A 27744-nucleotide genomic window follows, 5' to 3' on the forward strand; every position below is an offset into this window, starting at 1 on the left:
TTATTAAGGATGAAGGAACATGAGGGAACTTTCTGCAGGAAGGGTCAGTATTTTATATCTTGATAGGGGTTTGGGTTACACAGGTGTCTGCATTTGTCAAAATTCAGTGCATGTACATTTAAGATTTGTGCATTTGATCATGTATAAATTTTAATTCAAAAGAAAAAAACGTAAATATTGAACTTCAGTTAATGACATGCATGCTGAAGTATTTAGAGGCAAGTGTACTAATGCCTGCAATTTACTTTGAAATGCTTCAAAAAAGTAAAATGGATTGAGGAATGGGTAATAAATTGATACGTGATAAGGAAAGTATAGAAATATGTTAATGGTAAAATCCGGATGGTGGGTAAATGGGTGTTCATTGTAAAAATGTTAAAACTTTGTTTTATGTTTGAAAATTTTAGTAATCAAATGTTGGAAAAATTATTGTTGAGGTGAATTTACACCGTCTATCAGCCAACTGCTGTCATTTTGGAATATCCCACTTATTCTGGCTAATGAACAAAACCAATGTTATTATACAGCTCATTACTGTTTTATTTAAGAAACATTTTAAATGTTATATTTAAGAAACATCACCTGGCCCTGTAGCCTCTGGATAAAATAATTCTTTATGGAAATAATGCCTTTCTTCCACTGTACATACGTTGATAGAGAACACTAGTTTTGAGGTGGGATCGGAGGGGGAAGCAACATTGAATCATCCACAGTACTAATTATTTTCCTATAATCACTGTGATATTAATCATATATTAATTTTATCCTTTTAAGATATTTCTGTAATTTTCTCCTGTGTAGTATGAAAAAATTGAAAGGAGGTGACATTTGAACTGAGTCCCAAAGGATGAATAGCAGTTCACCCAGCATCAAAAAGAAGGAAGGAGAATGGCCACGTTCATTTATATGTCTCTCATAATACCTGGCAGAGTAAATGCTAGATGAATGTTCAGTTCAAGTTGCAAAAGTTCAAAGGTCAAGTTCCTGAACAAATTAAAAAATGAACCAACCTGATTAGAAATAAACTTCCATTTTACTTGGTGATCAAATTTCAGTGTAAGGAATTCTGGGACGATGAAAAAACTGGGAGGTTTTTCCAAGATGTGTGACACTCCTGGGAGAAAAGAGACCCTCTACCAGGAAACCAAATATTGCGGTTTGCTTGATTTTCTTAAAATAAATATTCCAGACTTAACCCAGCCAAATGATTTAAAGCGGTATCCCTGGAGACCTAGGTGCTGTAAATGTCGGCAAACTTTTGGAACCCCTTTCTTGGAATTGTATTCAAAGCCTATAGCACTTCCTTTTGAATAACTTCAGAGAAATTAGAATTTATTTATGAAATAAGAAATTCATGCAGAGGCCAGCTCAGTTGAGTAAAACTAGCTTTGAAAAGGGGTACAGCTGTAAACTGATCATGATTTTCTTGATATAAATTCGTTCTCCAAATTACCAAAGAAGAATTTCAAAAATATGCTTAGCATCATGAGGATACATGTATAATCTTCTGGAGTGACTACTTTGAAGGGCGAAGCTCAGAGAAGAATATACAGACACACCTACAAACATAAAAAGCATAAGCACACCTTCCCACTGGCCAGCGTGGGCTCAGAGAGAAGTAGGGCAACTACACCAAGACCGCACTGGCCCCTGAGAAGCGAGCTTCTGAGGCAGTTTGCAGTGGGCTTCATGCCTTCCTCAGTGCTGGTTTCTAAAAAAGCAGTTCCTGAAATATGTCTGCTTAACATTTTACCCTGTGGCAAAACACTGAGAGGAGGCAAGCTGAGCCCTGTGGGAACAGTAGAAATGTCCCAGAACTGAGCAAGAAAGAGAAGCAATCATTCACGCCGTGGCCCTGGTATTCACCCCGAGCCAGTGGCTGCCAAGGAGCAGGCAGGCGAGGGTCCTCAGGTGGTGAAAGATAAACGTGGAAAATGGAAGCAGCCTGATTTATATGTGTTAAACTGAAGCCTGAAAGAGTGCCAAGAGCGCATTGTGCAGGGAGGCTTGAGAGCAAAATGAGGTGTAAGATGAGTCCGGGCCAGTACATTGAAATTACAAGAGGGCGTGAGGGAGAGCGTGGGTGGGGAGACACGAAACTCATGTTCTGTGGGGAATAAGTTGGGCAACAAAAGAATAGGAGGAAATTGGGGCCTTGAGCCTTCGTGAATTCTCCCCTGCTATCTAAGACACTCCACTGTTACGAAATAACATTCTTCAAGGTCTAATCGCTTTGTGTTTGGACACTTACCTTTATTCTAACTTTTGGTTTATCCAGGTTTATTCTTCTTTAGTGACTGTTCCCATCTGACTCCTAGACACAGCAATTTACTTAGTGCCTCATGTTTAAGGGACATTTTATTGCCTTCTATTTTCCAGACAAATATCATAGTGTCCTAGATACCTTGAAACACCACCACCACCTTCGGCCACACTCTCTTGTAACCAAAAATTTGCAGGAAAAAAAAATAGTATACTGTAATTCATTGTCAGCATTGCAGGAAGTGAGTTGGGGGAAGAAGGGATGGCCTGTGTAAATGGGGGTGTGTGTGCACGTGCGCACATGCACTATGCATCCCACCATTCACACATAAATATAACCATTCCTTACATTACTGTGATATTTGACATAAATTCTTTAATAATCAGTGCTCATTACATAGCTCTAAAGCATCCACATTTCATGTGGAATTGAATGCTTTTTCATTCATAAGTGTAATTGCAACTCATGGACAAGACGACGTCATAGACTGTTTTGTATAGGAAGTAGGGTGATTTGTAGTAGGGCCCCAAGTTACGGATAAGGAAACTCAGGCCTAGAAGAGTTCCATAGGCTCCCAATTCCACACAGGAGGCCAATGGCAAAGGAGAAACCAGTCTCCCAGTTTCCTGCATCCCAGTGCAGTCATCTTTGGGCGGCTCACCCCTTATGGGGGATTGTCACAGTGCTGACAGCGGGTCAAGGTCTTGGGATGAGCTCCAAGAAACAAACACCTTATGGATTATTTCCTTCCCACACAAGAGGCTTAGTGACTTAAAGGGCTGAGAAAAAAATTAATAGAGAGATAAAAAGACAATTATCAGAAATATTCATTCTTTTAAATTGTAAATGAAGAACATTTGCCATGAGCAATGTCTGTAAAGACTACACATATCTAAACTGTTAGGTGGGGCTTGCTTTGGTTTTTAGATTAATTAATTAATTAATTCGGTATACTTTGGGGTTAATTAAGGCTTCCCTTTTACTTTTTTTAATTTTATTTTTTTTAACATCTTTATTGGAGTATAATTGCTCTACAGTGGCGTGTTAGTTTCTGCTGTATAACAAAGTGAATCAGCTATACATATACATATATCCCCATATCTCCTCCCTCTTGCGTCTCCCTCCCACCCTCCCTATCCCACCCCTCTAGGTGGTCACAAAGCACTGAGCTGATCTCCCTGTGCTATGTGGCTGCTTCCCAGTAGCTATCTGTTTTACGTTTGGTAGTGTATATATGTCCATGTCACTCTCTCACTTCGTCCCAGCTTACCCTTACCCCTCCCCATGTCCTCAGGTCCATTCTCTACGTCTGCGGTCTTTATTCCTGTCCTGCCCCTAGGTTCTTCAGAACCATTCCCTTTTAATATTAAATAATCTTGGGAAGTGTCCCTCAGTCACTAGCTCACACAAGGAACAAGAATATGGATTTAATAAACATTGAAATTTGGAATATAACTTGCAAAGGAAAATAAATTTTAAAAAATATATTCATCAGCATGAAGAATAAAAGCAATTGATTTCACAATTATGGGTTTCAAAGAATAACTTACTTTTAAAAACCTGCTCCTATTTTTAGGTGTAGTTACTTTTTAATAAATTCTCCCATAGGTAAACAACATTATTTTCATTTCTATTGCTGTCATAAAATATTATAGCTGACCAGTTGGTGGAGCAATTACATTTCCATAGCTCTTAATGGCTATTTTGCTTAGGTACTAGTCACTCAATTAGAATCAAGAAAGAGACTATTAATATTCTCAGGACTAACTAAACTGATCACAAACTTTCAGGAGAAACGACAGACAGATTCACTTTAACAACATCCGGCCCCTTGAAGACAACCTGTAATTCCACTCATGACAGCTGGAGAGTCCCCTCTTAACTCACCTTCAAGAGGCAGGCCCCCGTCCCTGCAAAGTCACAGTTACAGGTAGGTATGGGTAAGGAGTGGGAAACCGTCAGCCTTAGTGCTCCAATCCCGGAAACATGAAGTTGATGCAATTATAATATTTAATGGCAAACCAGATACCCTTTTATAAGACCATCAAGTATGGATTTCAATGTAATTATTAGCCTCTTTGGCTTAAGCAGCTGTCCTAGAGAGACAGCTTCTGGGAAAACACTTTGCTCAATCCAGATTTCCTCCAAAAGAATGGTTAGCTGAATGTTTGCCAATCTAGTGTTTAAGTCCCTCAAAATTGTTGTAGTTACTTCACGGTACTTAGAAAACGTAACCTTCACCTATGATATATTCAAGTGAAAAATGTAGGCATTAGTTATAGGTATGATTACATGAAAAAGAAAAATGCTTTGGGTAGATAAACGACCATAAGGAAATATAAAATGCTAACAATGGTTGTACTTGCATAGCGAGATTGAGTGATTTTTTTCGTATATTTTCTTTGATTTCCAAAATTTTCTAAAATAAATGTTTATTAGTTTACCTTTTTAAAAAATATTTTAAGGTGTTATTTGAAAAGTAGGAAATTAGTGCCAGTGAACTTAAAAAAATGATTATGTGTATAGATGTATATAAATACAAGCAAAATAATATATCTTAAAGCTATCTAAATACATCCTCATAGCAGGGACCAGGCAGTACAAAGGCTGGGCACCTGCTTTTTGCTAAAATCAAAGACTAACTTGTACACGTTAAATAAGTTATGTTGCCTGGCAAGCTGAAGAGAAAGGGGGCTGACTGACATAGGTTAGGGTGAGGTAGGAGGTGGTTTTATTTTCTAAAATCCAACTTTCTTACAGATATGTGCTTTTAAAGTCAGTTTTAAAACAGTTATTTATTAAGTACCTGTGATATTTACATGGGACTCTTCTAGACAGTAAAGCTAGAGCAGTAAACAAAATAGAGATCCTTGCTCTCTTGGAGCTTAAATTTTAGATTGGGGAGACTGAAAATAAACACAAAAATCTGTAGTATTTTAGATGGTGATAAGAACAACAAAGGAAAATAAAGAGGAGAAGAAGGATGTAGAGCACCTGGAAAGGGAAGAAGAAGGTCACTTTCTCAAAAGATGGCCAGGGAAAGCCTCACTGATAAGTTAATATAAAGCTAAGATCGGAAGTAGCCATGACGGTATCGAGGGCAACGGTTCCAGGCAGAGGAAACAGCAAGTTCAAGTCTGCCTGGGGTGTCCCGGGATCATCCAGGAAGTAGGTGTGGCTGGAGCAGAGTGTGAAAAGGGGGATTTGGGAAATGAGGTTAGCAGTGTAATGGAACACTAGACCATGTAGACCTTGCAGATCATTCAAAGAATTTTGGCTTTTACTGAGAAGGATGGAAAACCATTGAGAGGTTTGGGACAGAGGAGTGCCTTGATATGATTTTTAAAGGGTTGCTCTGGCTGTTTTATTGAGAATAGATTTTGGAGGGAGAAAGCATGGGCAGAGCCAGGGAGATTAGGTAGGAGGCTGCTGAAATAGTCAAAACAAAAGATAGTGGTGGCCTGGACCAGGGAAGTAGCAATGGAGGTAGTGAAAACTGACAGGATTCTGAATAAATCCTGAAGGTCAGGGTCAACTGATAGTTCACATATTGACTATGATACAAGAGGAAGAGAGGAGCCGAGGATGATGTCAAATTTTTGGTCTGAGTAACTGGAAGAATAGGGTTGACATTCACTGAAATGGGGAAGCCTGGGTGAGAGGAGGGGAGAAGGGAGAGAGTTTGGTGTGAGTTGCTTATTAGTTACCCAGGTGGACATGTCAAGTCAGCAATTGGATATACAAATGTCAAATGGAGGGGAGGAGTCTAGGCTGGAGATGTAAGTTGGGAAGTTGTCAGCATGGAGGTGATATGTGAAGCCATAAAAGTCGATATCACTAACACAGTGAGTATGGATAGAGAAGAAGTCCAAGGACTGAGCCCTCCCAACCTGCGGTATATAGAGGTTGGAGAGATGAAAAATAATCACCAAAAGAGACAGGAGTGGGAAAGTAGAAGAAAAAACACAATAATGAACAACAGTAACAACCCAGAAGAATGTAAATAAAGCAAAAGCTGGAGATTTGTTTTTTCCAGACCCTTAAGGAAATCTCTGTCCAGTCATTAGCTTGACCACTAAGCAACTGAGCAGAGACTTCAGTGGCCACACATGATAAAGAATACAGACTTTACAAAATAAGTTCAGAAAAATCACTAAAAAATGTTACATAATGAGCCAAAGATTGTCTCTGTATATTGGCCCCTAGGTTGTTTATTTCAAAATTTTGACCTGTTAGCTCAAAAGCCTGCTGGCACCAAGCTCAGATTTTTACACATCCAGTTATTTTATTTTATTTTATTTTTATTTTTTAATTGAAGTATAGTAGATGTACAGTAATATTATACAAGTTACAGGTGTACAGTACAGCAATTCATAACTTTTAAAGGTTACATGCCATTTTTCTTATTACAAAAGATTGGCCATACTCCCCGTGCTGTATAATACCTCCTTGTAGCTTATTTTATATGTAGTAGTTTGTACCTTTTAACTCCCTACTCCTGTGGCTTTGCCCCTCCCTCCTTCCCTTTCCCCATTGGCAACCACTAGTCTGTTCTCTATATCTGTGACTCTGCTTCTTTTTTGTTATATTCACTAGTTTTTTGTATTTTTTAGATTCTCTATATAAGTGATAACATACAGTATTTGTCTTTCTCTGTCTGACTTATTTCATTTAGCATAATGCTCTCCAGTTATTTTAAAAATTGCCCAAACAAGCAAAAGTTAAACCATTTAGAACCTTCCTGCATACCCTACAAAGCCTCACATGACAGTTGTTACCCATTGACAAGATAAAGCCTTGTGTTATGGGCCCCAAGCTGTTATGGCCCTTCAGAGCTCACTGACCCAGAGACTCCTCACTGTGCTGCCAAGCAATGTCTAGACATGAATCATCCTTTTCGAAAAGTTTGCTTGAAAATGAACTACAACTAACAAAATGTGAATCAAAAATAGCTTAAAAATAGGAGAAATTGTGCTATGAAATGACAAGCGGTAAACATCTGGACCATTTAAACAGTTAAATTTAAATGATCAATGAAAATGTGATTTTTGAAATGAACAAAATATAGAAAATATTTTAGGAAAGAAAAATATTTCAAAAAATAATTTTTAACATAAATCTGGGCCTAAAGCCACAGAAAATATTAATAACTAAAGCATATATTGTACTGACAGTATGACAAATATCAAATTTTAATTACATGCTGCTTAAAAGATATGTATGTAAAACAAAATAGGTGACCCTCCATATGGAGTCACGTATCAATGTCAAAACAAAAATCCTGACTGAAATGCCAGCAAATCAAAGCCAGCAGTATGTTTAAGAATTGTTTAATCCGGTGCTGTTTATTTTGAAAATACATGAATGGTCTCACATTAGGAAACTGATCAGTGCTACTTGTCACATGCACAGGTTAAAGAAGAAAACAGCATGATTGTGTCAAAAAAGAACCTGATAAAATTATCCATTCAAAAAAGGAAAATATTAGAAATATAGGAATGGAAGATATTGTATTTAACATAATAGAGAATGTCTCTGTCAAACTACGGGACATGACAAAAATTCTAGAAGTACTTTTATAAAAGATAGGAGTCAGAAAGAATGCTTACTATTAACACTATCCACCATTTTTAATGGTCTTAAATATGTCCATAAATTCTTTGAGACTCATCTTGGAAGCAGATTCTCCAGTCCAGTCAAGCCTTCAGATGACTTGCAGCCCTAGCTGACATCCCAACTGCAAGCTCATGAGGCACCCGGGTCACAACTACCCAACTATCTGCTCCTGGATTCCTGACCCTCAGAAACTGAGATAATAAATGTTTGTTGCTTTAAGTTGCTAAGTTCTGGGGTAATTTGTTACACAGCAGTGCTTGACTAATATGCCATTGTTCAGATAGTTCTAGTCAATCAGTATCAAATCAATTAAATAATTCATAAAATGATCTGTGACTATGGAAATGGAGAAGACAAAAACAATAATTTTTGAAGATTGTATGAAGTGGGTTGATGAATTAAAATTTTTTAAGAAGCCAAAAACTAGAAGAAGATATAAGTGAATATTTCATTGATCTTGGAATTGGTAAAACAAACAAAACAAAAATGCTAAAAACTACAAAAGCAACAGTAGAAATCATCATAAAGGTATCTAACATTTATTAAGCACATACTGTATTCTAGACATTATGTCAAGCACTATAATTCTATAACTCATTTTATCTTTACAACAATCCCATGAAGATGAGGAAATCGAGGTTCAGAGAAGTTATTTTGCTCGTCTGTAGCTAATTTATTGGGTTTAGACTTGTCTAAATGGAAAGCCTCTGCTCACAGCATTTTTAGAGTTCAAAACTCTAAAATTATGGAAATACAGTTGGCAAATGACAGGAAAAGACTTAACAAATGTGACAATGTGTTAATGTTTGAAATATATAAGGATGTACAAAAATGTTTATCATAATATTATTTAAAAACAAAATGGAAAAAAAATTTTAAGTATACAACAGTAGAGAAATGGTGAAATGAATTATACAAATTCATAGAATTGAATTTTTTGCAACTATTAAACAATTGTGTTTTCAACTCCGTTAAGGAAATGAAGTCAGACACCAGGAAAAAATATTCACAAAACATATATCTGACAAAAGACTGCTAGCCAGGATATACAAAGAACTCCTACTAAACTCAACAATAAAAAGATAATTCAATTAAAAATGGGTAAAAGATTTCAGAAGACACTTCACAAAAAGAAAAATATGAACAGCCAATAAGCATGTGAAAAAATGCTCATTATCATAAGTGATCAGAGCAATACAAATTAAAATTAAAAGCATGAGGAAACACCTTAAATGCTGACAGGATGTAGAACAATTGGAACTCTCATACGTCGCTACTAGAAACATAAAATGGTACAACCAGCTGGGACAAAGTTTGGCAGTTTCTTAAAAACTAAATATATCCCCACCCTAGATGGAGAACTTCCACTCTTAGGTATTTACTCCTGGGAAATAAAAACTTTTTGCAAAATGAGTTGTATAAGAATGTTTATAGCAGATTTATTCATAGTGGTCAAAAACTGGTCTCAGCCCAGGTGTCCCGCAATAGGAAAATGGATAAGTGGGTATATTTGTACAATGGAACAGTGACTAACAGTAAAAAGGTACAAACAACTGATTGTTTATTTGTGTGTGTATACTTGTAGCAAAACAGGTAAATTTCAAAAGCATTATGCTGAAAGAAATGAACCTTACACAGAAGAGCACATACTGTATGATTCCAACGATATGAAGTTCAAGACAAGGCAATAAGACTCAGCAAAACAGGGTCGGGGCAGGGGTGAGGGTAGGGGTTGATCGAAAGGAATATCAAAGAACTTTCTGGGGTATGGATGATGTTCTATACCTTGATAAGGGCTTGGGTTACACAGGTGTTGCTTTTGTCAAAACTCAATGCATGTGCACTTAAGGTTTGTGTATGTCATTGTATGTAAATTTTGCCTTGAAATAAAGTGTTAACTAATATTGAACTTTAGTTTAAAATATGAATGTTGAAGTATTTTGAAGGAAGTGTATTGATACCTGCAATGTTTGAAATGCATCAAAAAGATAAAATGGATTAATAGATGGATAGAGGGGTGAATAGGTGACTAAATATGTGATAAAGCAAACATAGTAAAGTGTTAATGGTGGAATCTTAGTGCTGGGTGTATGGCTGTCCACCATAAAATTCTTTCAACTTTCAAATTTCCAGTGAAAATTTTTGTAGTAACATGTGGAAAAAAATCATGTTTTCAAAGAAATTACTTCAGATACCTTGTCAAATGTTTTGAAAAGCAGGATCGAATGTTGCATATGTAAGATGATGTCATTCAGAGAGGGTACGAAAGAGAGCACTAAGACAGAGAAAAGAATAGTGGTTATCTTGGAGTGTTGGGATAATGGGTAGTTTTTATTTTCTTTTTTATATTTTGTTTACATTTTCTAAACTTTTAAGAAGTGTGAATGACTATTATCAGAAAAAATACATTTTATCACCTAACATTCTTTTTATTTTTTTAATAAATTTTATTTATTTATTTTTGGCTGCATTGGTTCTTCGTTGCTGCATGAGGGCTTCTCATTGTGGTGGCTTCTCTTGTTGCGCAGCACGTGCTCTAGGCGCGCGGGCTTCAGTAGCTGTGGCTCATGGGCTTCAGTAGTTGTGGCTCGCAGGCTCTAGAGCGCAGGCTCAGTAGTTGTGGCGCACGGGCTTAGCTGCTCCATGGCATGTGGGATCTTCCCGGACCAGGGCTCAAACCCGTGTCCCCTGCATTGGCAGGCAGATTCTTAACCACTACGCCACCAGGGAAGCCCCACCTAACATTCTTAAAAATAGTTTCAAGGAGGCAGGTTTTAACTTAGAGCACAGAGGAACACTTTTTGACAGTCAGAACTACATTTAGATGGAATGGACCTCTCAGACGGTATGATTTCCCATCTTCCAAGGACCACTGTCCAGGCTGGAAGACCACAACTAAGAATATTTTAGAAAGGGTGTAAACAAGGTATGGGGGATTATAGGGCATCCTCAAATTCTGAGACCTATATGTGAAACTGAAAGTACTAGAGAAATGAAAAGATTTCTTGAGTTTTCCTAATCTATTGTAAACTCAGTACTACTCCATGAAAATAGAAGTGCTAATTCAAGACTTCATGTACCAGCACACATACATCTGGTTCAATATATAACAGGAAAGTCATTCTAGGCACCAAATCAGAGTTGTTTTAAGATCTTAGCTGTGCTATAGGTATGGTGGAGTCATAACAATGCTTTGTATTTGCAAAGTGAGAATGAGCGGACTGCTTCAGCATATATTATTTCATCCAAATCCATGATAACCCTGAGACACGTTAGGGGGAGATGGGCTTTCCAGAGCTTAAGGCAGCCAGATAGCTCAGGGGCACCTGGGCACGAACTCTGCTTTCTTTCCTCTTTTGTGGATGTGCTGCATTTGGTTTAAGAACTAAGAGAGCCTGGTATTTCTAAACATTTCCATAAAGAGATGCACCAAGTTAGTTCAAGTATATTTTTCCAGTTAAGTAGTGTAATCACAATGTGGTTTCTTCCTTAATCCCTTTGCATACTATCTGGAAGGAGTGTTGATGTCCGCTAAATGCCCCGGGAGGAATCCAGAAAAAGAGGAAAAGCTGAGCCGAGGTGCGCTGCCTTCACCCCTGTCTGGGTGAGTCTCTCCTCCGTGGCTGCATGAGAACAGCTGGGCGTGTTGGTGTGGAGAGGCTTTTCCTGTCGATTAGGAGTTTATCTTCAGTGATGCACATTATTACTATGGTCTCTGTTTTTCTGTCTTTATTTTTTTGTAGACAGAGAAACTGAAGTTCAGAGAGATTAGGTAGAAGAATTAGAATGTGTGACACCAGTGCTGTTGGGGGAGCCTAGATGAGATCTCCATTTTCTGAGCATTACTCAAACACGTTCCCACTCAAACCTATAAAAGCCTTTAGGTTTACCAGCATATATAAAAAATAAACCAAAAGATTACTAATTATCACCTTGAATTTATTTAAAACTTAAAAATTTTCTGGGACTTCCCTGGTGGCGCAGTGGTTAAGAATCCGCCTGCCAATGCAGGGGACACAGGTTCGAGCCCTGGTCTGGGAAGATCCCACATGCCACGGAGCAACTAAGCCCGTGCACCACAACTACTGAGCCTGCGCACCACAACTACTGAAGCCCACATGCCTAGAGCCCATGCTCCGCAACAAGAGACGCCACCGTGATGAGAAGCCCACGCACCGCAATGAAGAGCAGCCCCCGCTCGCCGCAACTAGAGAAAGCCCGCACGCAGCAATGAAGACCCAACGCAGCCAAAAATAAATAAATAAATAAATTTATTAAAAAAAATTTTTTTTCTGAATGCTGTAAATGCTGCCCTGAGCATTCTGAAAGCTTTTCCCCGTGAGGGCAAGACCACATCGTCCAAGGTGATACATTAGGTGTTCTCTTTCTCCCAAATGACAGTGGAGGACTGGAAGAAAGAGCTTTGGCTGTTGCACTTTTGATTGACGCTCTGTTTAAACTGGGACTTTTTTGTCTGAGACACTCTGGCTACCTGTCCTGTTCATGAAGAGGGGCAATTACATCCGAGATAGACCAAGCAAGAGAGTTTAGAGTGAGTGTGCAAATCCATTACCACAAATTGAATAACAATATAATAACCTATATAACATTTTTGGAAACATTTTCCCAATGAAGAACCAGAATGGGATGGAGGTAACAACATATTTCAGGAGTCTAAAATCTCTACTTTGAAAAGATATTCTATACCAAATCTTGGAGAACCTTCCACAAAATCTTTTAGAGCCAGGACTAGCAGACATGACTTTTTCCAATTCATACCTTCCAAGTTGAAATGAGAAAAATGAATTGAAATGAGAAAAAGAAAGCATCTGAGAGCTCTTTCTTGTTACTACCAAGCCTGTATTTTCCATGAGGAAAGGACCATGTTTGTTTCATTTACCTCTATGTTGAACATGAAGGATGATTTTCAAACTGTGTCACCGCTGGGATGGCACAGCAAGTCCCTGCCAGTCAGAGCCCATGATTGTCAGGATGCTGTACCAGTGGCTTCCAGCTGACGATCAGCCCTGCCCAAAGCCAAGAACAGTGCATGATGTAGGCTAAATGCTCTATCAGCAATTCTTGAATGAATAAACTAATGTAGTATGTTTTTCATAAACAAACAAAAAAAGTCCAGTATAGAATACTTCTGTGTTTGACTAAGTTCTATTAAGTGAAGTAAATCCTGTCTTTACTGAGCCAACGGTCCCTCGTGTTTCAGCCTTGGAACTAAGAGGCCAAGCCCACTGCCTGTTCTGGTGTCAACAGTGATTTCAGTATTAAGTGCTTTTCCAACTTTTCAGGTTGCCACAGCCTTCACTAAATACTGACAAGAAAAAACTCCAGAGGAGCAATGTCATCCCATTTTTCCGAATATTGAAGCCCATCAGGTCACCCCCAAATCTGCATTTCCAGATTATCTTGAAAACTCTGCATGCAACCCTTGGCCGACTTGAGGGGAAAGCCTGATGGCTGAGGGCACAGGTGACTGGGAGGAGGATGCCCATTCCAGAGTCTCAGGGCCCTCAGAAGCCGCCCTGCCTCTTTGCATTCACTTGCCCTAAATACTTCTCCAGCTCCAGGGTTGCCTGAAATCATTCAATTAGAGGTTTATTTCTTGAACTTGGCTTCTGTTAAAATGCAATACCCCTAGGGGAGTTAATAGCAACTTTCAACACAGTGTGAAGACGTTTATCAGATTCCCTTACGAAGAAGGCTGTGATTGAACAGAACAACCCCCGGTGCCCCTCTGGGAAGGCAGGGAAGCAACGAGGAAGAAAAAAACATTTCCCCAAGGGGAGGCTGGGAATATGGGCACCCTTAGATTACACCGTTTCCTCCAGCCAGCCTTGGTCTTAAGAGGTAAAATGCTCTCCATCCCTATCATGAAATCTTACCTACTTATCCGAAAAAATATTCCAATCAAAAACCACATCAAATTTGTGTGTGCCCAATTTTTCTCTATCTTGACCAAATACAGGAAATGAATCACTTTGCAAAGCACATGGAGACCAGCCAAAGCAATCTGCAAATTGTGTAACGCTGTCCCAGCTCTTGGCACTATGTATTCAGCAAGAACTTCAAGAGAAACCTCATTCCTGTTCACCCTCTCAAATGCACACGCCCAGATTTTTTTGGGTGGACCTGCGGGCTTTGATTTTGCAACCTCCAGTTTGGGGAACAAGTAGAAAATAGTAACACTCCATCTGTTTTGTGCTTTTTCACAGTGTTTTGTCCTCTACTGAGATACATTGGAATAGTATTTTAACTAGGAAAATATAAAGGGTACCTCCTTTCCTTGTGTACACACACACACACACACACACACACAGGCTTATAAAAACCATGTGACCATGAATTGGTGGCCCATGTAACCCTATTTTAGCATAGGATGAAAAACCTTGAAGGACTGGAGAGAGAACTAATTTTCCTGAATCACTTGGCCGAGCTGTTGGCAAAGCTTGGAACTAGACTCCGCTTTCAGATATTCTGTTTTATTCTTGTTTACTGAGTTGTACTAACTGCAGAGACTCACCATACTTTCTATTTCTGAAGCTGTTTTAAAAGCCACCAAAGTAAGCAGAGATATTATCTTTGCTAAGAGATGGTATGATGTTCTCTCTAACTATACTTATCGCTGAATTCAAGTACAGGCTCTTTATAAAGTCTCTGTGCCATTATTAAACTTTTAACTTCAAAAGCATGTGAGGTAGACATGATAGTAAACTGTAAATGGAATTTAAAGGCAAATTCAATTTTCTTCTTAGAGCTGTCATGAACTTCAATTCTACTGGCCATATTTCATTTATCACAGGATCTGAAATGAGTACATATTGTGTGCAATTGCATAATATAGTTGTCCTAAACTTTAATACATTTATTTTTGAGTACCGTTTACAGATTGTTTCTCTAACACGCACAACCTGAGTTATTAAAGTTTAAAAGTGCACAAGGCCCTTATGAAGACCCTGCTTATAGTTCAAGTACAGAGCACAGGAATTCTGGCTAAATTACCTCTTTTTGCTGTCAGTCTGTTCTCCTTCATTTCAGACAGGCTACAATATCCAGAGAACTGAATGTTCCTTTTCAATGAAAAGGAGATATTCTTAAACTCTAGTATTTAGTGAATAACTGGTGGTGAAAGACTTCATTTTTAAAGTGCCTTTCTTCTTAGAATACATAGATACATAGATAATGTCATAGGTAATGTCAAGATCCAACGTAGGAAGACTAGGTATTGACAAAGGAAGATGAATAAGAGCAATAAACCAGATAATTAGAAGGCTGACCATCCCGTAGATCAGGGGTCCCCAACTCTCAGGCCTCTGGGCCTGTTAGGAATCCGGCCACGCAGCAGGAGGTGAGTGGCAGGCAAGCGAGCGAAGCTTCATCTGTATTTACAGCTGCTCCCCATCACTCCCATTACTGCCTGAACCTTCCCCTATCCCCCTACCCCCAGTCCATGAAAAAACTGTCTTCCACAAAACTGGTCCCTGGTGCCAAAAAAGTTGGGGACCGCTGCCATAGATGAATGCCATTCAGCAGCTACCAACTTAGATGTTTACCATTTCTTCAAGGTCCATGCAAGTGTTCATGTTTCCTGAACACTCCTAGTTCACAAGGTTGCAGCCCTCCCTTCTCTGCATTCCTAAAGCATCTTTAAAGTGAGCTTGAAGTCAGTGAGACCTCAGAGTTCACTGGCCAGTTCATTGAAGATTTGGACCTAGAACCCATGACTGTTCTTTTTCCTCCAGATCCTGCCCTAGTCCTGGGGTAAGGGGTGGTCAAATTTGTAGCTTGGAGGAAAAAACAGATCTGGGGTGTGAAAAAGGAAGATTCAAAGATGTCTAAGGCTTTGAACCTGGGTTTCTTAGAAAATATGGGGAGCTCAGTTTGAAGAAAAGGTAATGGGTTTCATTTTTAAACATGTTGAGTTTGAAGTGATAGAACATCACATCAATTTGGTCTGGTTGGTTCAGGATTCTTAGAATGATAAAGGCCAGAAGCTTTGTGTAAAGGCCAGGAATCTCTGTAGAATGATGGATAAAAGTTTTAACCTTGATAATGAAGAGAGCATAAAGCTTAATTCAGTGGCCTAGGCAGGTTTGGATGACATTCCAAAACCCTGTTAGAGTGATGGACAGGGCAGCTCCAATGACTGTTTCCTCAGTAGCAACTATGGCCTTTTCATTTGGAGCAAGTCTTTCATGGTCAGCCATGTTCTATTGGTCAGGTCAGAGGTCCACAAGCTACAGCCTGTGGGCCAGTCTTAGCCCACTGCCTCTTTTTGTGTGGCCTGTTAGCTAAGAATGGTCCTTCTATCTTTAAATAGTTGAAAAAAATCAAAAGAGTAATATTTCGTGACAAGTGAAAATTATATGAAATTCAAATTTCAGCGTTCAGTGGAATAGTCACACCATTCATTTACATATTGTCTATGGTTGCTTTCGTGCTATAGCAGCAGAGTTACATGGTTGCAACAGAGACCATAGAGAAAACAAAGCCTAAAATATTTACTATGTGATTCAGGAAATTTTTGCTAACCCCTGTCTTAAGTCTTTAAGAGTTCAGGCCTCTGAAGATGGCTTCTGACCCTTATCACTCCCATCCATCCATCCATCCATCCATCCATCCATCCATCCATCCACCCATCCACCCATCCACCCATCCACCCATCCACCCATCCATCCATCCATCCATCCATCCACCCACCCATCCACCCACCCATCCATCCATCCATCCATCCATCCACCCATCCATCCATCCATCCATCCGTCCATCCACCCGTCCATCCATCCACCCACCCATCCATCCATCCATCCATCCATATATCCAGCCAGTGAGCCAGACTGCCAGCCATCTAATATTTATCAAGTCTATACTATATGAAGTTCTGAAGAATCCCAAGACCTAATACTTGCCCTCAATACCAGTGTTATATAGCAGTGCCACTACCTGTTGAAGGACTTGGCTTTCACTTGGAACATTAAAGTACTTCACAGGGTAGCTGAGGTCTGAGTTTTCAGTATCCTTAGGTTCTTCCTTATTAGGGTCCTCTTCTCAGGGCCCAGCCCTTCCTGTGGCTGAAAGAGGAATTGGTCTTTGAAATAGGAGTGGGACTGACACTGCAGCTGTCAACTCAGGGAAGAGGCGGATTGCTGAGGTTGGGAGCTAGGCTGAGCCTGAGGAGCTGCAGCTTTTGCCGGCTGACCAGGGCTTATTTCTGTAGCTTTGTGATGACTGTCATGGGCTTTATACACTTGCACTTTTGTGAGTAGCTTTTCTCCATTAAAAAAAGTAAAAATTAAAAATGTTATGACTCCATGGGTATAAATATGAATACAAACCAATTTGGGTTTATTTATTTTTTTCTAATTTTAAAAGAAATTAGTATTTTTGCGGGTCCCTAAAGTACGGTGGGCCCAAGGCCCTACTGTGCTGCCTACTGTGCTGACTGGGTAAATCAGCCTTGGCTAGGAGCTATACAGTCTTCTGGTGGAGAGGGACCCCTGCCAAGCAGGCGAGAGCTCAGAAGCACGGATCCAGTGTCTTGGGGCTCAGCCTAAATCCCTCCCATGAAGCTTTGATTTATAAAGAGAATTAGACTGAGCCTCCAAAGAATCCAGCTCCAGCTCCTCCAGTGGCCCCCAGCACTGGTGAACTACAGTAATGTCTCTTGCTTTCAGGTATCATGTCTAGCTTGGTTCCTCAATAGACTTTTTTAAATGAGAATTTTATAATTTTATTGGTTTTTTAAAAAATCTGTTTAACTGTTTGGTAGGAATCATGATAGAGTTCATATAGGAAGTTCTCATTGATAAAGATGATTCTAGGCATGTATTATAAAGTATAATGCATGCTCATAGAATTTGGGATGTATTACTACTAGAGCAGCACTGCATTATACCACATCATACTCTCTTTCTATCAGTTTCACATATGAACTGATAGAAACTTGGTTCTATCTTGGTTCACAAGATAAACAAGATAAACTTGGTTCACAGCTTGGTTCTCACTGAGTATAACCTACTTGGACCATAACCTTGTCCCCTCTCACTATGTATAATTTTGGCATTTACTTTGAAGAGCAGAAATCTGAGGTTGCTCTTATTTTTTCATCTCTGTAGAATATCCTGTCTTTTTTAAAATTTGAGGATGCAGAGGGTAGGAAGAGTGTTTTGGATATCATTCTTCATTCAAAGTAGTGGCCCTATTTTGGCCATGATACACTTACATGGCATCTTCCGCCACCCTGTAGCCTGATTTGCTGACACTTCAAACCTGTGAAACCTGCAGAAATCTACACTCTGCAGCAAGTTCTGATACACCCACTTCCCCAGCTCTGCCGTAGCCTAACTGCTTATAGGTAGGGAGTGCCCTTACCAGGACCCTGTGTACCACTGCTCATCCTTTTCAAAACCCTCACTTTGTTTCTTTCTTATTGGTTTCTTGCAAAGGCACTTTCTAAATGTAAATAGTTGAGGAAATACGGGATCAATGCAGGACAATATTTTGGCTTCTTCCAAATGCATTCTAGTTTCGGGGAAATGAATACTCTCTTATGCTGTTAGCAAGAGTACAAATTATTCCAATGGTTTTGGAAGACCATTTCAAAATACACATTAAAAGCTTAAAAATGTAAATGGTCTTTTTTGACCCCAGTAATTCTACTTTCAGAAATGTACCTTAAGAAAATAATCTTGGACAAATAATTTTGTTTTGAGTTGATGATTGTTTCATAACAAAATTCGGAAATAGTCCACATGACTAATAGTAGGATGCTGATTAAATAAATGCTAATATCCCTAGATAGTAAAATATCATATAGCCATTAAAATAATGTAATAGGTAAATATTTAAATAAATAGGAATAATTAATTATATATAGAAAAGTAGAGAAAGATATCAAACCTACATGTACATCATTATCCCAAATTTGTTTAAAAATTTAAAAGGATATATGTGTATTTATGCATAGAAAGGAACATATATTTATGTTTTTGTCCCAAGGAATACATATATAAGCAAATGTATATTTATAACATACATATATAATCAAATGTTAAAAGCTATTTTTTAATATCTGAAATTTTAAATGATAAAATAAATTTTGGTATCAGCATACAATGAAACTCTATACAGCCAGATATATATCCATGCAGATAGATGTTTATTAGCATGGAAATACATTCAACATATATTAAAAGAAAAAATACAGTTGCATGGATTATATTCTAATGATTCCATTTTGTAAAATAACCTGTGTACATATTTGTGTATGGTTTACAAACCTGTAAGTTCATAGAGGCAAGCTAGAAATATATGCTTCTAATTTTTAACAATTAAAAAATAAATATATATACTAAAATATTAAAATAATTATATATTTAAAAAATTATAAATATTACTTTTAAAATAATATTATTTATAAAAAATAAAATATTACTTATTTCTAGGTGGTGAGATTTTAGATGATTTCATCTTTCCTTTGTGTATTTCTGGACTTTATGTATTTTCTACAATACACACTAATTACTTTTGTCATCAGAGAATAAAAATGATTTATTTTAAAATGCAGCATCTAGACAGTAGTGGAAAGCTGCCCAGTTACGTCTTTGTCCCAAGCCAGAGAGGAGAGAGCCATGATGAGACCATGTGCTTCCTCATCATTTTCTGTTTGGTATTTGAGTTAGGAATGCTTTCAGCTGCAAGTAACAGAAAATCTAACAGCTGAATAGACTATAACAACATGTATTTACCCATCATCTTCAGAGGTAGGCAGTTTCAGGGTTGTCCTGGCAGTTCAACTGTTAACAACTTTCTAACTTTCTGCTCTGCCATCCTTTGAGTGTTGGCTTTTTATCCACATGAATGTCCCCACATGGTCTTAAGATGGCAGCTCTCTCACCTACCCATTCAAGGCATGAGGCAGGAGGAGGGGGCTGCATTGGTGTGTCTGGAAAACAAGTCTTTCTGGGGCAAGGGAGACGGAACCTGGAAATATAGCTGTCATACAAGCCAGTCAGAAATGTTGGCCATAGGTAGGAAGGGGCTGTTCTCTTTGTTGAGACATATCATATGCTGATTTTTTTTTTTTTATTATTACAACTTTCTCAGTCTTCTAGTTAGTAAAAAATTTCTCCAAGATGCTGGCAATGAGTTGTTAGTTTTTCAGTCAAGTGTGAGTTTTTCTTTCTCTGTCTTTCAGGGGGCTGGGAGTGAATACATTAGAGTGTACTATGCAGAAGACAATTGAAATGGGGTTTCTTGAGTCTTCAAACACTCACATCCTTTATTTCATATAAGCATGGGAGGTAAGTATGTATGGTTAAAAAGTAAGTATGAAACTATTCTGAAAATTTTACATATGATGATATGTAAAGAGAGCTAGAGACTAAATGATAAAAAAGACAGATGGTCCTAAGTGAGAACGTATTTATGATGCTCAAGGATAACTAATGTTGAGTTAGACACAGCACAGCAGGACCTTAGTCCAGGTCAGACAAATTCATTTTTATTCAGTTTGATTCTACTATGTAGTCTAATGGTAAAAGAGCATTTCAGAAATAAAAGACACATCATCCAGAACACATTTTGGGAATTGAAGAATTTCTTTCATCTTATTGTGACTATAACCACCTGAACCCTCACCTTTCTTTTGAGTGAATATTGCCTTGAGTTAAGTAATTGTATCTTGTTCTCCTATCTGTAAAATGGAAATTATTTTATATAGAACCTGCCTTGCTAAATGTTACTTGAATTAATTTAACGTGCATAAAAGACTTTGTAAGGTGAAAAGTGCTGGGCATCAATATTAGTTCTTCTGATGCTATATTTAGTGCATGATGGTTAAATCTCAAAGACAAAAACAAAAACCAAACAAAAAAAAAAAAACCCCAAAACCAATGAAATTAAAAAACCCTGATAAAAGGTTGCAATTCTCTGTAATAGGTAGCACTTAGCTGATGATGTTGCTAGCTGAGTGGTTGTGAGTCTATTTTAGTATTCTCCTAAATGAAATGAATCCAGAAAATAAAAGTTTAAATGAGTTTCACTTAGAAGTGAACTGAATTTAGTGATAGAGTTTAATTGATCTGCAGGCTTTGAATATTCAAGCAGCAAGATTTTGTGCTGTGTCAGTAACACTTTTGTCACACTATTTAATTCATTCTAGTTTAATACTCTTTGTTACTGTTTTCCCATTATTTCCTACAAATAACCATTATTGAATGAATGAATTGTACTCCATCATAGGTATTGCTTGAATTTTCAACTAAAATGCATCCTGAGCATTTATGAGCATCCTCTGCACAATATAAACTCCTTGTATTCTGCACTGAAAATTTCCCCAGTGGTTTCATATATGTGTATGTTTCCTCCCTAACTACAAGAACAGAAGTTATCACCTTTACTCTCTTTAGAAATCCTAGTGAAAATGTTATTAATATAACAAACTTAATACAACCCTTCATGTTTATGTTTATATAATACTACTTAATATCATTTTCAAGGCATTTTTCATATCTCTTGGTTCATTTGATCTTCATTGGGGTGTGTGTGTATTTTTTTGTATTAAAACTATCTGCATTACACATATTTATATCACTTTTCCTTGCCAAATGAAAAAGAAATCCTGGAATCAATTCATGATTTATGAAGTCTTTAGAAAAACATAAAATTAATCTTTTTGTAATAGCATTCTTATTTTTCTCCATGCTCAAAACTTCAAGATAGGAATATTAGGAGAATTCAGGCCAGAGGGGTTAAAGGATATGCCGAAAGCTATTTGGTCAACGGCATGAGATGAGAACTTTGGGAAAATCATTCTGCATTGGTAGAAACGGTCTGAGGTGGACATTTTTCTTCAGTAGCAAAGAAGCCAGGAGGAGCTGGAAAATCCCTTTTTTAAGCACAAGAGATCATTCTACCAGCAACTGTTGAGCACCTCCCCAGTCAATCACTCTCTATAAAAATAACCCAGGCCTACTCCCTACCCTTTAGCTGCCCCCCAAATCCATGGAGACTGTCCTTTGGGAAATCAGATCAAACCACATTTCACTGTGCCTGGCTCAGCCTGGAGGAAAGCAGGGGCTGGTGGAAAGCTGACGGTGGGAAGAAGTAAGGAACACTTTCTATTAGAGTAAACCCTTATCAGTGAATGGAAATTAAAAGATACCAATAACTTTACATAAAATGGATTAGCACTCATTTCACTGTCTCACAATAATTTATTTGTGTGTTTATCACTGCCACTAAACTTTGAGCTCCTCATTGCCAGAGACCATTTTGTGACAGAGGCTGCTAGTTGAACACTAAAATGCATTCTCCCCTTCTTTCTTAGCATCAAAATCCTGACTGCTAAAGAACAAGATTCAACTGAGTAAATTCTAAAGGTCTTAATGGCTTTATTTAGTGATTCATGAATTGGGCAGTGTGCAATCTAGCACATGGAAAGGAGCTTAGAGGAGCTGTACAAAATGAAAGGCTTTTATAGGCAGAAGGGAGCAGGAACAGGGAAGTCATAGGAGGCAAAGCGGATTGGTTATTGCAAGGTTGGCGCCTTACATGGAGCAAAGGGAAGTCTTGGAGCTGAGCCTGGTGACTTGTGCTGAGAGGTGAGCACTGATTAGTTGACCTGAGCCCTCCTTTTCTGGGAGAGCTGAGCAAAGAAACTTAGTTAAGTTTTGGTTTGCTGACATGGGGCTTAGCACGAGTGACTTCATCTTGGGCCTAATCCGGTTACTTTAACATGAATTTTTGGCTGAACGAGTGACACCAGAATAAAGTCTACATCTCCCAGCCTCCATGCAGTTAGCTATGTGACTAGATTCTGGCAAAAAGATGTGAGGAGGATTGTTAAGTGGGAGTTCTGGGAAGACTCCTTAAGGGGAAGGAGTCTTTGCTTCCATTTTTCATCCTGCTGCCTGGGATACAGATGTAGTAGCTAATGTTTCAGCAACTATCTTGAACCATGAGATGACCTTGAGGGTGAAAACCAAAATAGGAGAGAAAGAAAGATTCTGGGTCCCTGATGATTTTTTGGAATTCCCATTGTCTGGGCTGCCTAACTCCCACCTTATTTTGCACAAGAGAATACATTGGAGTGCTGAGCCACATAGTCAAGTTTCCATTAATAGCAGCTGAAATAAATCCTAACCAATACTCGTCATATTTCTGTATTCACAACAGAGAGTCTGGTGCCTAAATTGATAGGTGCTCAAGACATATGCACTTTAAATTGTATTTAATTACTTACACTTGCCTTATTCCAAAAACAAAGATGTGGTGCTAAATAAATGGCTGTAAAAATTGGAAATTATACCAGTTTACCAAGGAAGAGCGTAACAGCCAAATCAGAAAGACAAATACAAGAATGTGGAGTTAGTCCTCAAATAATAAAATCATAGAAGTTATCCAGGGAAATGTGAAGGCAAATGTCACTCCTTTGCCGGGAAGAAAAGCTGGCAACATAATTTGAAAATTATTTTAAAACACGGATAATAGAATAAAAATTAGGAGTAAATAACTGGCTCTAAAGATGAGCTAATAATATATTAAAAGACCAAAATCAAATTCAAAGTGATAGTGGAGATTTGATCCATATCAAAGTAGAGAAGGGTTGAATTGCATACCTGGTGAGGAGTATTTGAGACAATAAAATGGACAAGCAAAATTATGATAAAAATAAGCTTGGTCAGAGAACCATGTGCTAAAGTGCTGGTAACTGATTTATTTAACGATCACTAATTTATCAATTCTTCTGTGCCAGACACTATTCTAGTCACTTTACAATTATTAGTTCATTAAATCTCCAAAACAATCTTATGAGATAGTTATTGACTTATACCCACGTTTCAGATGGGGAAACTGAAACCCAAAGAATTCATGTGTCTTGCCCAAGATCGCACGGTAAATGGAAGAGCAAGATTTTACCCAGAGACCAACATTTTAAAGATGAAAAGTGGTAGGCATTATTACTAGTTCTTCTCAAGCATACTTTACTATACAGCGTACTGATGGGCAGACCAGCTCCTTGATGCCTTTAAAGCGAGTTCACATTTCGAAATTGTGGAGAAAGGGAGTCTGGAAAGGACTCAGAGAAAGGTTAAAAGGAAAAGTCATAGGATGAAAAACTGGAGCCCTGAGGAAAAGCCAAAGGGGTTAAGTACATTTAGAGAAGAGAAGATACCAGTGAATTTCCCAGCCTCCACTGAGGGAGTATGGTCAGATGAAAGAAAAAAAAGAACTAATAGGTTGTGATAGCTTTAAAGGATGGTGTTGGAATCTCTGATTCTGATAGTTCTTAAAATGGGGGGAGCCAATGTAAAATATAAAGATTAATTATGAAGATTTTATAAGACATTTGTATCACTTCTTCTATATATATTCTTCCGAACTAATCCTCACAATTCACGTAAGTATACATAATTCTGAATGCCTTCCCTGCCTTTCATTTTCCCTTGTCTGCCTGGAAATTCTTCCTCATCCTCCAAGATGCTACTCCAGTGTCACTCCCCGCTGAAGCTCCCAAACCCTCACTCTGCCCCTTCCTGAGCTCAGGAGAGAGTTTCAAAATTCTTAGCTCTTGTTGACCCTTCTATTCGAGCTCTTTTTCCGATGAGTTTGCAATTATTTGTTCACAAGGACACATCCCTCAGATAGGCAATGAGCTTTGTAGGTCAAGAACCATCTCTTATTTGTCTTTGGAACCTTGACACCCTGCACAGTAGTGGGTACGTGCTTGGCACTGATAAAAACTTGAATGAAAAAATAAATGACCGATTGACAAACTGTATTATTCACTGGTATTCGTGTGAGGATTTCCGTCATCTAGAGAGAGCAATATGGTTTCGCAAGTGCTTCTCAAAATTTGCCCGTGACGTGAAGACGCAGATCCTGCTGTCCAGGAACAATATCCGAAATAGAAGGCAAAGCAAGAGGCCAAGAAAATAGTAGGTGGGGTGTTACTAATGTTTTTTTCTTTAGAGAAGTCACCTGCTGACCTTGCCATCTATGGCCAAGAGACATCATTGTTGATTCTTTGACCTTTGTCCTTCAAAAGGTAAACATCCCTAGCACAGAACTCAAAACAATAGGAAGACAAAAAGAAGGGGGAAATTTGACCCTGCCCTTCACAATTTCCTTGAGGATTTTTAGTCGTTTTATTGTACCACCTTAGTACTTTGGCTGTGACCTCTGTATATCCCAAGGTCAGGTCAGCTTTGCTCATAGCTTATGGATTAAACACTTCGAACCATCCTAGAGCCTGAGCTTTAGCTGCTCTCAAGGACATATAACCACACCTGCATATTCTTTTCTTTTGCTTCTTTTGCTTTTGCTTTACAGGGGATGGGGCTCCTTTTTAAACCTAAGGTTCGAAAGACAGTAGCTAGAATTTATGCTGAAGTGAGGTAACAGGCTTTGAAGCTGAGCAGTGTCCTAATACAGGTGAAAAGCGTGTATTGATTACTTAAAGAAAGTTAAAATAAAAGCAATTTTTCTCCCCATTTCGGCACATTGCAGCTTTTGGCCTATCCACTCAGAGCTAAAAAAGCATTCTTTCCTGATAATCAAGCTTCAGCTGTCTGAATTTCAGGCCGAGCCTCTCCTCCTGAGCTCTGCTGAAGAGCTGCTTTAATTAACCATTATACCACAGATGTTATTGATTTTTTTTTCAAATCTGGTTGAAACATCATTGTGCTGGATCATGGCCAAGACTAAGGCCTGAATCTGTGTGTGTGTGTGTGCTACTTTTACTCCTTCTGCATACCTTATTAGTCTCCGTGTCTGTTAAGTGCAGTCCTTCGCATTAACTCAGAAAATATAGAATTGATTTTTAGCCTAGCAGCCGTGATCTAAGGGCTCCTAATTTGAAATCTGAAAACCTCAGTTGCTGAGGAAGTCTTTCTGCTGTTACTCTATACTTCCTTGAAGTAAGCTTTTTATTCTTTAATTTGAATGAGAAATCTCCCCCTGCCTTTTACTCCCCTCTCTCTCTCTTTCACACACACAATTGGAGGTTTCAGAGGAACATGATCCATTCTTTGCATTTTGAACATGTTCATCATGAAAGGTCCCCAGAGGCTTATTCTTATCTGTCTAGAATGTGTGACCTGCAATGTGGACCATAGGAAAATTTGAAATTGAATGGTCTCCACATTTTCCATATTTTGAGGGAAATGGGGAAGAAGTTGAGCCACATTCACTTTGTGCAAATTGCAGGATATTAGAAACAATGGGGCATCTGCATTCTTTTTACAATCCGCCTTCCAGTAATGATAAAACTCAAGGACCAAACAATCACAGTGGGTTCCCAAATTCTGATAAGTTTTCTGTGAGTTTAGTGATACGTTCTTTAAACATAATTTGAAGCTTTTAAAATACTGTAATGGCATCTCTTGACCTTTAAAAAAAAATCACATGCAGCAAGAGGTGGTGAAAAATGTTTATTTACTCTGCATTAGTGGCTAAACTCCTGTTCCTTTCTAGAACCGGTAGTTCCTTTATACTTGGGAACTCACGCATGTCACCCCCATTCTTCCAACAAGAATCAGGCAGGCCCACTTGAGCTGGAGAAACAATGGCCCGCAGTCGGTCCTATGCCTCAGTGAGAAACAACAATGCAGGCCTCTTGACAAATTCTGGCGTCAGGAGTGGAATCTTGCAGTTCAACATGTCTGCTGAACAGAAGTTGGAAAAAGAAAAGATCATCTTGTAAACAATTAATTAATGTTTGTCATGAATTATCATTTTTACTTCCTTCTCAAGAGGCTCAAAGGGAATCAAAAGGCATTTTTGCAGGTGGTGGCATTCGAAGTAAGGGCAATCAAAGGTTTGAGAGCCGAGGCACAGCACTCTGCGTCTCTAAGGGTGAATGGTGCTAGGATTAGAGCACAGCGGGGGGTTGAGGGCTTCAGGTGTGAAGCTTAATGTTTGTGATCAGCAAAAAAAGTCTTGAATTTATCTAAACTGCTCTTCTGCTAACAGTACTTCTAGCACATAAATGTTCTGAAACTGACAAGTGTTCTCACTGCTCTTCTAATGCAAACATGATCTGCATTTGAAAGATGCATCTCTTTTGCCTAATTTAGAATGTGCATCACAAAGAGCGTTAGATGATGACCCCACAAAGAGATAACACACACACACACACACACACACACGTGCACACACACACACATTCCAGACGTGCACGCTGCATGCATATACACACATGCAAACCGCGTCTTTCTTGCCTGGATCTTCTATGGAGCTCCCAGCAAGGATCCTGCAGGACTGTTTTTCTCTCGATTACTAAACCAGAGGTCAAAAACTAGGAGACTCAATAGCCATCTGACCAGTGAGTCCCTCTGAATTCTCTACATGAGTAATTCCTTTTCATTTGGTTTGGACAACAGCCTAGAATGTATCATGCTGCATTTTAATTTGCAGTCCTTCTCCTGCCTCCCCCTACTCCTCTAGACATAGAAAGGTATCAACACATAAAAATTTAAAACATACACATATATACAACCAATGATATTAAAATTTACTGAAGAATTGTTAAGTAATGTTTGCAACCCCTAGAACCAAAGACCAAGGCAGGCATTGTTGTTGGTGAGAAGGTTGCTAAAGTCCGTACAAATGCATCTGATGGCTTAATGAATCCTCTCCATAATCTACTGCTGAACTCTAAATACTCATTTTCTCACTGTGTCATCGATATGTGTCACCAGCTAGAAGAGCTCTAAAAAGAAAGGCTAACTGAAAGTTTGGTAAGACAGGACTGGGTGAAAATCAGTCATTGGCAAAATCTGGAAGGACTAAGATGAACCTAAGATTCTTGAGTTAATTTTAAATCTAACCTTCCAAAATTCTCCATTATC

Source organism: Eubalaena glacialis, chromosome 2, assembly GCF_028564815.1.
Source record: "Eubalaena glacialis isolate mEubGla1 chromosome 2, mEubGla1.1.hap2.+ XY, whole genome shotgun sequence".
In the NCBI taxonomy this organism is placed as follows: domain Eukaryota; kingdom Metazoa; phylum Chordata; class Mammalia; order Artiodactyla; family Balaenidae; genus Eubalaena; species Eubalaena glacialis.